This window comes from Mustela lutreola, chromosome 12, assembly GCF_030435805.1.
Source record: "Mustela lutreola isolate mMusLut2 chromosome 12, mMusLut2.pri, whole genome shotgun sequence".
In the NCBI taxonomy this organism is placed as follows: Eukaryota; Metazoa; Chordata; class Mammalia; order Carnivora; family Mustelidae; genus Mustela; species Mustela lutreola.
Window position 1 is genome coordinate 24,024,816 of NC_081301.1, and position 19,412 is coordinate 24,044,227.

Below are 19,412 nucleotides of genomic sequence, written 5' to 3' on the forward strand. Positions count from 1 at the left end.
GAATTTAAGTGTCTTGTTTAAGGTCACACAGCTAGTGAGGGGCCGAGGATAAACTTTAACCTGAGATGCTGGTCTCCCAGTCCAATAGTCTTTCCTCAATGTCATGTAGCTCATTGCTATTGGAACACATTAAACGACCACAGACATAGCCCAACATCATTTTGAGGGTGACTTTTGCATGCATGTAAGAAACCATTGGGAAGAAATATGCTAACTTCCTTTCTTCTGTATTCGTTTATTATTTTCCAATTCTGTTTGCTTCCTATTCTCTTCCAATGGGAATTTGAAGCAGCCTAAAGTAAAGTTTATGTAAAATAAGGATAAAAGACAAGGATTCAGGTAAAAGAGAAAGCAAGGAGGTAAAATGCTATATCAGAAAGATTAGGCTAAGGAAAATGAGCTTAAAACTTGTTTTGGGTTTTCTAGAATTCAGGTAAACAAAGGAAACAATGTGTTGAGTTGCTGTTATGGTTTTGTGAGGAGAAAGAGAACATTGTGGGAATTCATTTTTTTTCCTGAGCATTAAACTCTAAGAGGAATTGATTGCATAGATGTTTATATAGGCATGAAAAACTTAACAGAAAATGCCTTCATATGCAGCTCACAAAAGAAGAATTTCTTCGTCAAACATTTATTGAACATCTCCTATATGTTAGATACTATATTGGGACAAAGATTTGAAGATGAGTAAGATATGGCCTTGTCTTCAAAAGATTTCAGGGTCAGCAGACAAAAGTGATAAGCAAATAACTAGACATAAAGGGCAAAAACCTTTGACAAGAATACAGATATTTAGGCCTATTATCAATGTTTGATGAGTGGAAGGATGAATGCCTTATTTGCTTCTCTCTGCATTTTTCTTCTACAATTGCTGTTCAATATACAAATGTATGGCTTTAAAAGCTTACAAACTGAATCTATACATGGAGGCATCTTTTTGAACTCTAGCCCACTGGGAACCAAAGCTAATAATAAATTGTCTGGACTCTGAAAACATGGTTAGAGTGAAAAGTCCACGTTTTGTTCCTGTAATTTGTAACGCACTCTGAAAATCCCGAAGCTGGCTCAGAACCAGCTGACGACCCCTCCAGCTCCGGGCTCATAATGGGGAGCCTATTTTCCTTTTATTACTGGTAACTGGAAAAGCCTAGCAACTATTTTCCATTGACATTCCCTCCAGGATGGAGAGCTTGTTTTTCCTAGATTTTCGTATATTTTTAGGCGGTCATCTTGGGCAGTCTGGCTTTGTATCAAAAGTGTTTTTAATTGAAGAGGTTCTCCCTTGGGCTATCGGGTAGAAAAAGACATTCTCTGTATCTCCGTGTCTATTTTGGGGGTCACGGCTGGATTCCAGTTCCCTGTCTCTTTGCAGAGTGCCTGCTCTTTCATCTTATCAGTGCGCCTGGAAAAAGGAAAAGGGAAGGAAGGAAGGAACAGAATCTGTGATCAGTTTTCTAAACGGCTGACTTAGAAGTGGCGAGGGTGACTTTGGGCCACCTACTCCATGTTCTCGAATTTATGGCTAATGTGAAAAATGATAGAGAAGCGGGAGTGTAGATGATGAGGTGATAAGAAGATGGTCTCCACCTTCAGAATCTCCCATCCAGAATTGGAGAGGGCTTACGGGAGTTTCTTTTTACACTCAACTCCGCTTCCATCTTGAATTTTCCATTTGCATAGTCTTCATTTTCTTAGAGACAGAACATGCTTGTGCTTAACTTTGGGCTCATGGAAACTTTTCTTCTTCTTCTTCTTCTCCTCCTCCTCCTCCTCGTCTTTCTTCTTTCTTCTTCTTCTTCTTTTAGAGTCCTACGGCACGTGCATGTCTTTTGCTTCTTTTGCTTCCTCTTTGGTATGATGAAGCCAAGCGCACTAAGTTATCAAGAAGTGTCATGCTTGGTATTTTATCATTTTGGAACATTGTTTAGCAATCTGCAAAGTACCAGGCAAGAGATCTGGCCTCTCACTTGTGTCTCATACAGGGAAGATGGGAAGCAAAATAACAGGGCTCCGTAGGCTATAGGTCCCTGGTTTTACGGTTGGCTTCTTAGTGCATTATCTCATGTAGTTCTCATAACCAGGGTGGAAGGAAGGAATGCTGATCCCATTTTCTAAATTAAAGAATTACAGATTTCAGAAGCCGGCTCACATGTGAAGGTCACACAGTTGGTAGTGGTGGAACAGGGATGGCTTGACCTTGATAATGACTCCAAAATCTGGTGTTTCTTTCCATTGACCAGGCTGTCCCCCATGGATGCCCAGTGTACCCAGCACACCATGGACAGATCTTTAGGAGACTAAGGGATATTGACATATTCCATTAATGGTTTTCCTTGAAGGATTCTTTCCACAGGGTAGGATTATCAGTAGAGCAGTTTTAGACTATAACCCCACGGACATCTTCTGAGGAAAACACGGATTCACCCAATTATATCATTCAGAGGAGACTAAGAATGTGAGGCATCAACAGTCAGATTCCTTATCGGTGAAGCCAGAGATGTCAGAGAAAAAGCAATTCATGACATTTCATAATATACAGTGTGCTTATCTGATTCTCAGGTTCCCTTGTCCTGGTTTAAGAGGACAGGAGAAACGGTATAACACGCACACAGTTTCACTTGACAGAGGGACACATGCTAATGTCAAACCTTTGAAGTACTTATTCACTGATACAGTTTGTTCGGCATTATTTTTCCTTTTCCTTAGAGGCCACTGTGGTCCAAGTGTGAAGTCTAGAGGCCTAGACTGGGCTTCTGAGAGTTTACTAGATGCTGTTTTTGTTTGTTTGCTTGTTTTGTTCTGTGATAATTTGCTTTCATTGATAATTAAAAAAAAAAATTCCCGAAACTCTAATCATAATGTACAACTTGTTTCTAGTTAAGCTTCTAGGGTATCCTGAATTATTAAATCAGCATGTTACATTCTGGGGTTTTGTTCAAAATATGAAACATCTGCTTTGGCCACTTGTGGCCACTGACCAGTAGAATGGACTCAGGCTCAGAGCTGGGGCTGGGTCAGGGAGGAGCCTTTCTTGTCAGGCTATAACCTTTCAAAGGCTGGATTATGGGCAGGTTTACAGCAGGGATACTTACCAACTGATAGAAAATGTTTAACATTTTAGTAAAGGTTACTGCCATACCACTGTGTTTGAGCTATCAGATCTGTGTGCATTGCAATCAATCTAAAATAGTAATTAAAGCTTTACATACACCAAGTGCTATATGGCTAACTAAGGGAAACCCTAAAGCCAGTGTGAAACTCCCTTTACAATCTTCCAGGATGTAATAGTTTCCTGTTGCTGCTGTAACAAGTTATCACAAACTTCGTGGCTTAAAACAATGAATTTGGGGGGGGGGGTCTCTTACAGTTCTGTAGGTGAGAAGTCTAAAAATCCAGGTGTTCATAGGGCTACATTCTTTGACTTCTAGAGGCCACCTTGCATTCCTTGGCAGGGGCCTTTCATTATATTAATCCAACCCCTTGTTTCCCAATATCATTTCTCCTATTACTGACTCAGATCTTCTTGCTTCCCATCTCAAGATCCTTAATCTAATCCCATTAGGAGGGTCCCTTTTGCCAGGTAAGGTCATGTATTCATAGGTTCTGGGGATTAGGAAGGGACATCTTTGGGGGATCATTCTGTCTATCACAGTGGATTCCCACAGTAGCTCTGCCACTTCCTAGTCTGTGACCCAGTGAGTAGCTATGGAGCCAGTTCCTATATCTCCGTGTCTTGGTTTCCTAGTCTGGAAAATGGGGATAATAGTAGTACGGTGTAAGATGAAGATGAAATGAGTTATTAGAGGTAAACAAAAGGGCTCGAGACCATTCCTAGCCCCTAACTTGCGTGCTACCTATCGTGACCATGGATGCCAGTGCTCGTCTGGTGAATTGGCTCCTTGATGGGTCGCAGAGCTGATGTCCCGGGTAGGCCACTTAAGGAGACGGTGCCTCTTGGTTCTTCTCGAATCTGAATCTGTCGGGAACAGCGACCCATTCTAAGCCTGCAAACACTCCCTTGCTTCAGCCAGGGAGCTTCTTGAAGTCTTCCTGCACCATCGACCCAGCTATACCTCTGGGACAGGAGAAGAAGAAGGATAGACGAGCTTTAAGAATTTGTAGCTCAGTATTTCAGAACTCACCATGAATCCACACCCCAAGTCCACTGATTCCTTGTTTCAGTGGCCGTCTTTGTAATAAGAATTTTCCAAAATGGAGTTTCATCCTGCTCTCCTCCATCTTCCCAACACAAGGTTGTTGCTTCCCATCTGACGGAACCCCCAGCATTGCCATCTTCTGGTCTCTCGGCTTCGCTTGTCCGCACATCCTCCAAAGACTGTAGCCTCCTACCCCCGGGGTTGTGCTCCCCTGTGGAAGGGGTTTCAAAACCCTGCCTTTGTATCCAACAAGGGAATAAAAATCTGTTCCTTTTATAGAATACATTGGATTTGGACTTGCAGGCATCTGCTGTCTGGGGCTTGTCATGAAAGAAGAAGTATCAGAGGGTAGAACAGTGGCTCCTTCTGACTTAGGGGACCTATGAGTTCAGGGGAATCACTGTACGGAAAACCATAAGATGCTTTCCTAGCATAACCAAATCCGGGGAGACTGTGTTTCTCCAGAGTATTTTCACAATCTATTCTGCTTCTGGAGTGTTCGGGTTTGCCTTTTTTGTTGTTGTTTAACATCCCTATTTGTGGAAATTTCTCATCTGTAAAAAGTATGAAGATAAATAAAATCTATTCTCTGATACTAAACATCTGTTTAAAGCACTGATTTCTTCCACGCCCCTACTCCCTGCCCCATTACTGCCATCATTTTTTTTTGTTTTCCTTTAAAGAATTTCAGTTCGTGGCATCATTTTGGAACTTCTGTTGCTTCTAAACTAGTTTGTACTATTTTGAAAAACAAAAAGTATTTTACCCAGACCTATTTTCTTTGTCAACTGCCTTTGCCACAAAGGACTAAATCTGTCCCTATTATAAATAGAGCTCAGTTGCAGAGAAGTTTTACTGGCTACCTTAAAAGAAGCATTTTTTAAGCATTTTTTTTTAAATGAGTAAAATAATCTTTTTTTTTTTTTTTTAAAGATTTTGTTTATTTATTTGACACAGATCACAAGCAGGTAGAGAGGCAGGCAGAGAGAAAAGAAGGGAAGCAGTCTCCCTCCTGAGCAGAGAGCCTGAGGCAGGGCTTGATCCCAGGACCCTGAGATCATGATCTGAGCCAAAGACAGAGGCTTAACCCACCGAGCCACCCAGGCACTGAATAATCTTTTAAAAAAATTATTTCTTTTTAAAAAATTAACATATAATGTATTTGTATCCCCAAAGGTATAGGTCTGTGAACTGTCAGGCTTACACACTTCACAGCACTCACCATAGTCCATACCCTCCCTAATGTCCATAGTGAGTAAAATAATCTTAATGTGGTGTTTTCTTCATTTTATTCTCTTTTTAAGTTAAAAAAAAAAAGACCCTTCATCAAAAGAAACACAAATCATTTCTATAATATAAAAACTTTGCAGCTTTTTGACATGAAGCCTCTGAAGAGTCGGTACAGACACTCACCCCAATCCAGCTTTTAGTCTGGGGAGGTGGAAGGGACACGAGCCCGGAAGGCAGAAAGCCTGGGCACTAGTTCTCAGTTATGGATTAGTAAGTTAAGACCTATATGCTGTGTGCCTTAGCTCTCCATCTGTAAAACGTGGATAATCATCCCTTCACCTTGCGAACTTGGAACAGGACTCAAGGGAGATACTCTTTGAGAAATGGCATTGGGTAGTGCAAAGAGCCATTTTGGGATCCAAAGTGCCGGCCAAGCACGGTAGAGAGAGCGCAGGTTTGCAGTCAGCCTGTGCCTTGACTGCTGGTTCCATCACATGACAAGCTATGTGACTTGCCCAAGTTAGCTAATCCCTCTGAGCTTGGAGTTTCTCGTCTATAATCCAGAAACCCTCCTGAATGCTTGTGAGGATGAAAAAGGAGCGCAAAACAAGTGTCCAAGGGTGGCGGCTCTTGTTTTCTCCATGGATCAAGGTACGCCTGCGTGTCCAACCAATAAATACACTTTAAGGTTTCCCTGGACCAGGTACTCTTGGAGCATTGGACTCCATAGCTTTTCTCCCTTTCTTTTCTTTTCTTTTTTTTTTTTTTAAATGAAAAGTTGATGGTGTGGACTGGCTTTTGGTTCTCATACCATTCAATTCAGAAATACATGCGCTCAAACACAAACTCCCATCTTGTCTCCAAAGGCAGCTCAGGTTTTCAGTCTGCATGTTGAGCGAAGGGTGTCCTTGCTTGTAAAGAACATCTTTGTTTCTTGGGACAGGGCTCAGCCCAGGGGACTCAGGCCTGAGCAACTTTCAGCGTATTGTATCTAAGAATTTTCCTCCCTTCCCTTAGAAAGTTCCAGTATCATTTGTGGCTCAGTGTGGCACAGCCTTACATCACAGGGTACAGACTGAACAAAGGGCAAGGAGGAAGCCAAGTGGGTGTTGAGCAAGGGTGTTGGGCTGGGAGAACAGGGAATGACAACTCTCATTGCAGCTGATGGCTGCCAAGTAGCAATGGAAGCAGAGTTTTGCTATATCCTGTTTGTTTTCCCCCAAGAAAAGCCACAGATTGAATTTCCATATGATATTTTCCAACTTTTAAATGTTGGCAATTAATGCACATTATTACTCCGCAGATACCAGAGCTGGCCCACAGGCCCACCAGTGTGTATCCTCTCATATGCACTGTCAGCTGTCGTCCTCTAGTAATGCTGTGGGTCAAGGCCATATTACCTTTATCTGTACAACCTTGGGTCACTTAGAATCATATTCACCTTTAAAGATTTTAGGTCTGAAATTATCCAACATCATTTTCGGTTTTGACTATGAACAACTTAAAAAAAAAAACACCTTACAAAAATATAGCCCTCTTTTACCATTATTTCTTGGTAAAAGTTAATAGCTTTCAGACCATGTTCAAATAAGACCAGAGGACTCCAGAATAGAACGGTTCACCCACCTATGCATCCAGACTCCCAGCACCAGTTAGTTTTCAGAATGGGACTGAAAGTTCTTGGCCCAGATATGATTTCCATCGGCATCCAGTTCTTCTGATGTCAGGACCCATCTAGGATCAACTGTTTGCACAATGGAGAGGAAAGCCCTGGGGTGTCTATGGAGAGAAGCACCTTTCTGACCGTACTCCCTCCACCCCCTCCCCTTGGGCAAAAGAGGAGGACACTCACTCCTCTAGGATATTGGGGGTGGGGGCGGGGAATAGCGCTGAGGATAGCCAGCTCCTTGTTTAGAATACCAATGCTGGAAGGAAAACTGGGCTCCTAGAAATAATCTAATTCAGTGCCTTCTACACTGTGTAGTGAGGTCTTCTGAGGAGCTTGGGAATCTTCCAGAGGCCTTTTAAATGCCACTATAAAGCTTACTGTAGAGTACTGATATTGTATAAAGAGGTCATTTGAGAAAAGTGTTCTATTAATTAAAGGAAGAAAACCCTACTGGTCTCATTTTGACTTTTAGTTGAGGAACCAGCCTCGTGTCTGCATTACCCAAGGCTATGTATGCCATTGATGAAAGTCAAGCCAGTCCAGACCCTCGCTCTGCTGTGTACCAATCCTTTCCTGCACTCAGCATACACGTTAGCAATCTTCTTCTTCTTTTTTTATTTGACAGAGATCACAAGCAGGCAGAGAGGCAGGCAGAGAGAGAGAGAGAGAAAGAGAGAGAGGAGGAAGCAGGCTCCCCACTGAGCAAAGAGCCCAACTCGGGACTCGATCCCAGGATCCTGAGACCATGACCTGAGCCAAAGGCAGAGGCTTAACCCACTGAGCCACCCAGGCACCCAGCAATCTTCTTTTAGCACCTGGTCTTTCTCTTTCCCAAGGTCCTAGACGAGACATTATCAATTGCTTGCTAAAAGCTAAAGTAGCTTGAACTGGTCTTTTTATAAGTGTGGACTTTTTTGGACATTTTTGACAAAGGCTTGGGTGCCATTAGCTCATCAACCGGACACCATTTCATCTCAGATTTCTTTGGCTAATGGCATCCTGGTCACCACCAGTCTTTCTTCCCAGCCTCCATCCCTCAGGACCGTGGTCAGCTGGGAGGATTCGAGGCGGGTATATTCCAGTAGTGTGCTGGTGAAGGTCAAAGTGGTGTTTGTTCTGGGGATGGGTAGCCTTGATTTGTAGAATTTGCCGATTTCCATTGTGTAAATACTCCCACCATGGCCAACTCAAAGTCAAAAAATGAGACCTCACTGAACAAGGGGCTAGGGGGACATGCACACAGTTGGCTGCCCAGGGACACTAGTGGCCCCAGCTCCCCACTTACTCTACTCAGTTGGGGACTCAGCGGCCTCTCGCTTCACCCCAGTGCCCACCTCCACACCCCCTTCTCTTCCTTGACTCCAACACTTCTCTCCCTCTGATGTCAAACCAATGCTCTGGGATTGGCCCTGTATCAAAGGACCGATTGAATGAAAAGCATTCTTAGGTTCTCGAGGAGTTTATAAATCTATGTCAGGTAGGACTGTAGGCAATTTTTCTCCCTCATCCTACCTTTTAAAAAAATCCCCACATCTTTCACTGATTTATGTTTTTAACCATTCCTTAGTTTCGGTTTTCAAAAACTTAAGTGTTCTAAGTTATTTCACTAGATGGTGCTGTGCATAGATCCAATTCAGGACAAGTGTCCGCCCGAGAATCTGGGAGTCCTCTGAGGAAAGTATTTCTTTCCTGACCAGAAGTTGTCATCAAATTGAAATTGGGGTATTCGAACTGGCTTTATTCTTTTCTTTGCCTTTGTCTGTGGGAGTGCTGAAAGCTACTTACCAGGACAGATTGTCAATTGCCACTTACTTTAAGCATTATTTTCGCCGGTGGTAGAAGGTGCTGTACATTTTCTCTGGTCCTAGAGATTTTGCCACATGTTTTGCACCTGTGAGTTCCGTGACAGGTCACGCTTGATTTGGAAGGTGTCTCTGTCCTCTACCCTGTGACTGCTCCTTAATCTATATCCATAGGGTACCAGCATTCTTGTCTCTGTAGCCTCCTGTCTGAGGGGCCGAATATGTTGCTGACTCATTGTCAAGATGGTTCATAGTGACTTTCATTCTACCGACCTCGTTCAGTACTTCTAATTTTTTGGAAAATATGCATAAGCCCTTCCACATACTTCATTTCATTTCATTCATTTAAGTATAGGAACTTCTTTTTTTGGCCCAGCTTTTACAGGGTATCTCTCCACTCTCTATTCCTAAGAGACACAGGAAGATAAAGAATTTCTCCCAAGAGAAGATACAAGCCTTAACTCATTGGCATTTTACCACCTGTAAAATAGTCATCATTTAACCATGATGCCAGATCGGTCGTGTTATTAATTTTTACATTTTAAATTCCGTCTTAAGATTAGGAATGGCCAGCAGACTATGAGTTACTGTTGAAAGCATCTTTCCAACAACCCTATCAGCTCCATGAAGGAGTTGCATTTTGCTTACAATTGTGTCCCGAACAGAGTACTAGGTATACAGTACGTGACCAACGGAACACCTACCACATTGATGGGTTGGCTAGACACTTCTGGATGCTACCCCAGTTATGACTTGCAGTACTAGAAGAAAGCAGTATTATTCCCATAGCATTCCACAGAATGAGAGACTGGATTCTTAGAGACTTGTCCAAGTTCCCACAGGTAATATAAACAAAAGAGCTAGAATTTTTTCCCAGGCCTGATTCCAAAAGCCACCATCTTATTGATTTTGTGAAGATTAAGCACTAGGTAGGCTGGAATTCTTTCAAGTCCTGAAACCTGGGAGAGAATTAGAAAAATACTTATACTGGCTTTTCTTGGGTGGCAGGGAGCACAAAATGATCAAATGTTTTAGCAAATAGAAACAGCATAGAAATCAATTTTGATAACCACATCTTTGTGTTTGTCGTGTATATGTTATTCTCCCCGCCTAGAAGGGCAAAGCATTATACATCCTATCTTGGAAATCTTAACAACTGACCATGGAAGAATTCTTAAAAGGGGAAACATTAAGGAGTATTTGATTAATTAGATAAACTGATTTAATTAACAATTCAATATTTTTACATTCAGATAATTTATTTTTTTTTAAGATTTTATTTATTTTTTTGACAGAGAGGGAGATAGCGAGAGAGGGAACATAAGCAGGGGGAGTGGGAGAGGGAGAAGCAGGCTTCTCTGCTGAGCAGGGAGCTCGATGCTGTGGGCCTTGTTGTGCTCATTGTGGGGCTCGATCCCAGGACCCCAGGATCATGACCTGAGCAGAAGGCAGATGCTTAATGACTGAGCCACTCAGATGCTCCCTAATCTATTTATTCTTGAGTCAGGTTTGATATTTGTGTTTTTCTAGGCATTTGACCATTTCATGTAGGCTGTCTCATTTGTTGGCCTATCATTATTTATTGTATTTCATTATCATCCTTTTATTTCTGTAAGTTCTGTAGTAAGCCCGATTTTAGTAATTTACATCATCTTTTTTTCTTGGTCACTTTGGCTAAAGATTTGTCAGTTGTATTGATCTTTTCAAGGAACCAGCCTTTGGTTCCATTACTTTTCTATATTTTAGTTACCTTGGCGTTACTCTTATTTTCTCTCTTCTGCTTGCTTCATGTTTAGTTTGCTTGTCTTTTTTTGGTTTCCTAAGATGGGAAATGAGGTTCTCAACTTGGGAACTTTCTTCTTCCTCCTCTACCTCCTCCTGTTCTTCTTTTTCTTATTTAAGTATAAGTGATCCAACCAAAGCCTTCTCTCCATGCACAGGTTCCCCTGCATCACTGGTAGCTGTGTTTCTGTATTCCTTCATCTCAGAGTATTTTCTGACTTATCTTTCAATTTCTTCTTCAGTGTGCTAGTTAAAGGTGATATATGCATGACAAGTAAGTATGTAAAGGAATGTTCAACATCACATGTCACTAGAAAATTACAGATTAAAACAATTAAATACTGCTATACACCTACTACAGTGGCTAAAATCCAAAACACTGACAACACCAAAAGCTGGCGAGGATGTGGAACAACAGGAACTCTCATTCATTGCTGATAGGGATGCAAATGGTGATGGCATTTTGGAAGATACTTGAGCAGTTTCTTATATGTCCAAACATACTCTCACCATATAATTCACCAGTCACCCTCTTAGCTGTTTATTAAAATGAAATGAAAACTGAAGCCCACACAAAAACCTGCACATAAATTTTTATAGCAGCTTTTATTCATTATTTCCAGAAATTAGAAGCCATAAAAATGTCCAAACAAACTTTAATTCATCCAGAAAATGGACTATTATTCAGCAGTAAAAATAAGTGAGTTGGCAAGCCACGAAAAGACATGAACACCTTAAATACATGCCGCTATGTAAAAGACGTCAGTCGGAAAAGGCTGTGTACTATATGATTCTAACTATAGGGTGTTCTAGAAAAGACCAAACTCTGGAGACCGTAAAAAGATCTGTAATTTTGCAGGGTCTGGGAGAAGGCAGGAAGGACAAATAGAGCACAGGAGACTTCTAGGGCAACCAGCCCTTCATGGATGATACTGTGCTGGTGATTCATGGCCGTGATGTCTTTGTCAGAACCCAGAACTTGACAACACACCCTAAAATCAATGGTGGAATGTTGTTAGTAATAATGTATCAATATTGGTTCATCAGCTGTAACAAATGCAAGATGAGAAAAACAGGAGGGACTTTGGGGAGAGGAGGGTAATAGCGGAACTCTGTACTCTCTATTTAATTTTTCTGTGAACCTAATACTGTGCTAAAAAGTGAAGTGTATCGATTTTAATAAAAAAAAAAAAGAATGTAAGCTTGTGAGTCACATACATACACTAGCCATTGTTTGGATTTTCAGTGAAAAATGTTTTAGGTTAATTTTAGGTACTGGAATGTTTTAGGAAGGAGAAAGAGGTTCAGATGAGACTATATTTCTTGAAGCAGAGGAAGAAACAAATGCATAAAATTGTTCTTTCTGTTAGGATGTGGTCTGGAAAAAAAAGGGCTAAACTTTGCCATTTTTATTTTTTATGAGTGGATGTGAATAACATGCTCCCAAAGGTCTATCTTAAAGCCGTAGCTGTACCCTTGTCTCTGAATGCAGTTCCCTGATCTCAACCGTTTTGAACAGCCTCCATACCCCCCAACTCTTTGCTGCCAGGGAGAGCAAAGGTTTAAAAACAACAAACAACCAACAGCCAACAACAGCAAAGAAAAACTCTACTCACAATCATTTCGTATATTCCCTTTCTCCACAGGAGAAAATAAAACATTAGTCTAGCATATAAAACTACGCATGAATCTGGTTCTTTTCTACCACATAGTCTCCTTTCTTGCTGCAGAAGGAATGGATCAATAGTGAGCACCTGCTTAAAAAGGTCTTTCTGCAATATATGAGAGCCCAACATCAGGAACACAGATGTGTTTTCTACTGCCATTTTTTTTTTTTTTAAATAGCTAAGTGTCTAGCACTTTGTATCCTGCAACAGGATACATTTTAGGGTATCCAAATCTTACTTGCTCTTTTTCTGCTTCCACGCCTCTGGGACCACTCGTTCCAGAGGGCTAGAGAGCCCTCACCAAATCCTCTGTCCACTGTTGTCCTTCTGCAGAATATCTGCTCACCCCCACCCCTGCCCACATGCAGCTCCCTTGAGCTCCTTTGTGACACTTCTTGCCATTGCAAAATATACCTGCCTCTTGTAGCAATTTTCTGGTTGTATTAGAACCATTTTTTTTTTTAACCTGTATCCCTGTTGGACTGCGAGCCCTTTGAGGGCTGTGTTACTCATCTCTAAATCCCCAGCACCTGGAACATAGCCTTGTAAGAAACCGTGGGTGAATGAGTGGATTTCTTCATTTATTCAGCAAATGTTGACTGACTGCTTTCTCTAAGGCAGGCTGGGTTTTGGGTACTGAGGGCTACATTCCAGCAAGGGGAGAGAGAAATAACAAAACAACTTAAAAAGGTCAGAAGTGCTATGCAGAACACAAGCGAGGAGAAGTGAGAAGAATGAATGAATGGGTGAAGAGGGCAGGGTTCCCTTTAGGCAGGGTGTTTGCAGAAGATGATATTTAAGCTGATCCAGGTAGAAAGAGAAGGGGGCTACTGGGAGGGAATTCAGAAAGACATTAACATGGGAAAGGCTTGCCATATTCAAGGAGGGGAAAAGTGGGGGACAGTGGTGGAAGGGGGCAGGTACAGATGAGGTTGGAGAGCTAGCAGGGCCAGTTAGGTGAAGTTTCCATGTCATGATGAGGACCCTGGGTTTTATTGTCAGTGCAAAGTTTGGAGCGCGTTGAACAGTGAGTAACGTGATCTGATACATTTCCCAAGTGTCCCTCTGAGTACTAGGAGAGAATGCATCTATTTATTTATTTATTTATTTTAAAAAGATTTATTTATTTATTTATTTATCTGACAGAGAGAGATCACAAGTAGGCAGAGAGAGAGAAAGAGAGGAGGAAGCAGGCTCCCCGCTGAGCAGAGAACTCGATGCAGGACTCGATCCCAGGATCCTGGGATCATGACCTGAGCCGAAGGCAGAGCCTTTAACCCGATGAGCCACCCAGGCACCCCATTTAAAGGGCAATAGGAGTCTAGTTGGAAGGCTCCTGTCATTTTTCAGCTGAGGGCTGTCTGTGGCTTGGCCCGGGAAGAGGTAGTGGTGGAAGCAGGAATTGCCCACAGCAGCTGGCTTCCAATGAGCACTCTGTCCTATTACTGAAACTTCTTGATTCAGATCATGAGGGCAGAGGCTAGGCTGGCTTTCGGCAAAAGATGGCATGGGGAGGGATGGATGGATGAGTAGATAGGTGGAGGAAAGGAAGCAAGGTAGGAAGAAGGCAGATTGGTAGGCAGGTACACTCCATGCGTCAAACTTTTATATTATCGTTATATTTTTTTGTCAGGTGGGATTTCAAAATGGCATGGTGAAATGCCCAAATTTGTGTTTTTCTGAACTCAAGTCCTCTCGGGGCTTATATACCACCATATTGTACCTGTACTGTATACAAGTAGTATGAGAATTTATGTCCATGCATTTGTATGGCCTGCTTTAGGCTTTGTTTATAACGGAATCTTATTTTAAAATGTTTAGAGGACATTATCATTTCATCAGGATGCCTTGCTGATAGTATGTATTTGATTAATATTCACTGATATAAAGAAATTGGATCCAGTAGAAAACTAGCCTCAATGGGTATGCTTTCTGTTATGTATATACACACACACACACATACACACACACACACACACACACACACACACACACACGTGTGGCAAAGGAGCACAGGAGGGAGAAGGAGAGAGAGAGTCTCAAGCAGGCTCCATGCCCAGCACAGAGCTGGATGCTAGGTTCGATATGGAGTTGAGGGGGGATGGCGCAGGGGTTCGATCTCAGGACCCTGGGATCATGACTTGAGCCATAATCAAGAGTCAGATGCTCAACTGACTGAGCCACCCAGGTGCCCCATCAAAACCTGATGTGCTCTGAAACACACACTGATTAATGCCATTTGTTCTCAGCTCCCCCTCCCTCCCACTCTCTCTCTCTCTCTCTCTCTCTCTCTCTTCCTTCCTCCTCTTCTTCCTTCCTTCCTTGCTTTCTCTCTTCTTCCCTCCCTTCCTCTCTTTCATATGTCTTTTTTCTTTCTTTGACTCATTCCTTCTGTCTTTCTTCCTGGGATTGGCAGTCTGACATCTAACTGATACCCAGGTGTTTTGTTAGCTGTCAGTGAGTCAGTAGACTCACTGGGCAAGGAATATTTTTACATGAACCTATAAATATGTAAAAATCCTTGGAGTTACACACTCAGCTCTTCTCAGCTCTGTTGAGATGTTGTCCTGAATGGTACTCTAGGGTTGAAGAGATCCACAAATGAATTAGACTTTTTTTTTTTTCCAATGCTTTTGGAACAGAAAAAAAGCGTCAGCCCAGCTGCCAGTGGCGAAGATACCACTTGTGTCTCCTAGCTATCAAATCAATATTTTTATTTTTATTTATTTTATTTTTAAAGATTTTATTTATTTATTTGACAGACAGAGATCCCAAGTAGGCAGAGAGGCAGGCAGAGAGAGAGGGGGAAGCAGGATCCCTGCTGAGCAGAGAGCCCAATGCGGAACTCGATCCCAGGACCCTGGGATCATGACCTGAGCCGAAGGCACAGGCTTTAACCCACTGAACCACCCAGGCGCCCCTAAATCAGTATTTTTAAAAACCCATATCGTTTCTAATTTGAAATGGAACTCTGTCAGTTAGACGGTCAGTTTGATCCTGAAGATGTTTCTGAGCATGGGCTTATAAATTTTCAAGTCTAGGCTTCAAGTCCAGCTCAGGGTTGAGACGTTGGCTATGACCATCACCGTACACAGAAGGCTCTCCAGCGGACAGGCTCCAGAGACATCGTTTCCGCTTTGAACGTGCCCTGTACCCCCCACCCCGTACACAGACCTCTCATGACCTTTCCTAAAACTCTTAATGTGAAGAATTTGACAGAAAATCCAGTGTCACATTTCATTTATGTTTCCTGTTGAAATGTTTGCGCTGCTGAGCGTGGGAGACTGGGACTGGGACAGATTTCAGATTGGGCCTGCCCAGTGCCAGGTCTGGGTACCTTGCCCAGGTCTGAGTGGGCAGCATGTGTCGCTGAATGGGAACAAGGGAATGTGAGCTCAGTGGGCAAAGGCAACTTGGGGCCCCCTTCCTATTCTTTATTTTATTTTATTTTATTTATTTATTTGACAGAGAGATCACAAGTAGGCAGAGAGGCAGACAAAGAGAGAGGGGGAAGCAGGTTCCCTGCTGAGCAGAGAGCCCGATGCGGGGCTCGATCCCAGGACCCTGAGATCATGACCTGAGCCAAAGGCAGGGGCTTAACCCACTGAGCCACCCCCCTACCCACCCACCGCCTTCCTATTCTTACCTGGCAAGCTGCTTACACAAGAAGGCAAAAAACACTCTTTTTTTTGAAATGAGGAATTTTTAGAGTATCCTAAATGGGTTATATTAAGCCTATTTAAGATACTAAAGGAAGATGGTGGAAACGAGATAAGATTTACCTAAATATGGGAAAACAGTCATTGTCCCCTCATTCATTTTGGCAATGCAGCTTTAGGATTGTCCATCTCTCCATAACAAAAACCTTTCAAGACTCATCAAGAGCTGCCTGGAAAATGCCTTACAAGATAACTAGGCAGAAGTAAAACACACAAGAGTTTAGAAAGGCGTTCAAGATTGTGTTTCTCTCCCGAGATTTAAAGAAACAGGATGATGGTAATTAAGAGTATATTTAAAGCCTAAACAACACTGATGTTACTCATCAGCTTCATCCCAAAGGATCTGGGCCGCGCCTTGAGTTCCCCCAAGGTGTATGGCACAGGATGTGCATAGAAACTCGGTGGGATTCTGCAGGCCGGTTCTCCGAAGCTGGCCTCTTGTTTCAGGCCAGCAGCAGGTTAGAGGATGCCTTGACCTCCCCTCCCACGTCTGTGTCTCCGCAGCTGTGCCAGGTCCCCCCAACAAGAGCATTTGGCAGCACAGCAGAGGGAGGTGCGCCAACAAAGCTCTCACGGTGTTTACGGTGTTTACGGTGCCAGCTGCTTCCCTGGCACCCAGCAGAGTTTCATCAGCTTTTGTTTGGGATTTTCTTGCAGCTCATGCTAATTTCTTTAAGATCGTAAAAGGATGAGGTATTTCCACATCTGCAACCACCACCACTGCTTGCTCAGTGGAAACTGATGAGAAATTGTTAGGTTGCCTCTGTAGGAAGCCGAAGGCATGGGTCTCCCGCACTTTACAATGTGTTCTCACACCCAGTGTCTCACTGCTGTCTCTTGGCAAGCCTGAGAAGTAAATATCACCTGTACCAGCAGTTTATAAGGCTGAATAGCTTGACAGGCCCAGGACACCTTAACTACTAAGTAGCAGAGTCAGAACTGAAAACCAGGACTGGGTTTTCTTTTCCTTTCTCTTTCTCTTTTCTTTTCTTTTCTTTTCTTTTCTTTTCTTTTCTTTTCTTTTCTTTTCTTTTCTTTTCTTTTCTTTCTTTCTTTCTTTCTTTCTTTCTTTCTTTCTTTCTTTTTTGATTAGTAAACTTTATTTCTTAGAGCAATTTTAGGTTCATAGCAAAATTGAGCAGAAAATACATTTCCCATAGGTACACCCTGTCTCCACACAGGCACAGTCTGCCCCACTGTTGTGGGGCATCCTTTGTTGTGCCAGACTGGTGCTTTTGTTAAACTTGATGACCCCCCTTGAATGCCTCATTATCACCCAGAGTCCATAGTTTACATCAGGGTTCACTCTTGTACTTTCTTTGGTTTGTACAAGCGTGTGGTACGTAGCCATCATTATAATACCATACAGAGAGTTTTGCTACTCCAAAAAAATCAAAAAACAAAAAAACAAAAAAGAAAAAACCCTCCGTGCTGCATCTATTCACTCTTCCCTTTCCCCTGGCCCCTGGAAACCACTAATATTTTTGTTCTTTCCATACTTTTCCCTTTCCTAGAATGTCGTAACTTGTGACCATATGGTATGTAGCCTTTTCAGAGTTTCCTATGTGTCTTTTAAAGAGTTGGATAGCTTATTTATTTTTGGTGCTGAATAATATCCGATGGTCAGGAGGGACCACGGTTTATTTATCCGCTGAAGAATGTCTTGGTTGCTTCTAAGTTTCAGTGATTATGAAGCTAGCTGCAATAAGCATTCTTGCGCAGGTTTTTGTGTGGGCATGAATTTCAGCTTTGGGGTGCCTGGTCGCTCAGTGGGTTAAAGCCTCTGCCTTCAGCTCAGGTCATGAAGCCAGGGTCCTGGGATAGAGCCCCCATAGGGCTCTCTGCTCAACAGGGAGCCTGCCTCCTCCTCTCTCTCAGCCTGCCTCTCTGCCTACTTGTGTCTGTCAAATAAATAAATAAAATCTTTAAAAAAAAAATAAAAGATTTCAGCTTCTTTGGGTAAATACTGAAGAGAATGATTGTGGGATCATATAGTGGAAGGATGTTGAGTTTTTTGGTTTTTTTTTTTAAGATTTTATTTATTTGACAGACAGAGATCACAAGTAGGTAGAGAGGCAGGCAGATAGAGGAGGATGCAGGCTCCCTGCTGAGCAGAGAGCCTGATGCGGGGCTCGATCCCAGGACCTTGGGATCATGACCAGAGCTGAAGGCAGAGACTTTAACCGACTGAGCCACCCAGGCGCCCCAAAAATGTTGAGTTTTTTAAGAAGCCACACTGCCCTTCAGAGGGGCTCTATCATTTTGCATCATGCATGGCAATGAATGAGGTGTCCTGTTGCTTCTCATAGGTTTGTAATGGTATCTCACTGTTGTTTTAATTTGCTATTTCCTAATAACGCATGGTTTGTACATCTTTTTATATGCTTGCTTGCCATCTGTATATCTTCTTTGTTGAGGCGTCCAGATCTTTTGCCCAATTTTTCATAAGGCTGTTCATCTTCTCATTGTTAAGTTTTGATAGTTCTTTATATATTTTGGATAATACTCCTTGATCAGATGTGTCTTTTGTAACTATTTTTTCCCCAGTCTCTGGTTTTCTGTTCATTTACTTGACATTGTCTTTCATGTGGCAGAGTTGTTTTTTTAAAAATCTAATTAATTAATTAATTAATTAATTTTAAAGATTTTATTTATTTATTTGACAGAGATCACAAGTAGGCAGAGAGGCAGGCAGAGACAGAGGAGGAAGCAGACTTCCCGCCGAGCAGAAAGCCTGATGCGGGGCTGGATCCCAGGACCCTGAGATCATGACCTGGGCCGAAGGCAGAGGCTTTAACCCACTGAGCCACCCAGGCACCCCAGAAGTTCTTCATTTTAAAGAGGTCTACATTGTCAGTTCTTTCTTTCATGGATGAGCTTTTGGTGTTGTATCTAAACAGTCATCAGCATCCCCAAGGTCATCCAGGTTTTCTTCTTGGTTAATGTCTAGGAATTTAGAGTTTTGCATTTTATATTTTGGCCTCTACTCCATTCTGAATTTATTGTTGTGAAAAATATAAGGTCTGTATTTACATTCAGGGTTTTTTTTTGCATGCTCATATCAACTTGTCCAGCACACATTTGTTGAAAGGATTATTTTTGCTCCATTGTGTATTGTCTTTACTCCTTTCTCAAAGATAATTTGACTGTATTTATGAAGGTCTATTTCTGGGTCCTCCAATCTTTTGCATTGACCTATTGATATAGTCCTCCACCAATACCACAATGTCTGGATTACTGTAACTTTGTAGTAAGTGTTAAAATGAGAATAATGTCAGTCTTCCAACTGTTCTTCAAGATCGAGTTGAATATTCAGGTTTTTTCCTTCTCTGTACAAACTTTAGAATTATTTTGTTGACATCCACAAAATAATTTGCTAGGATTTT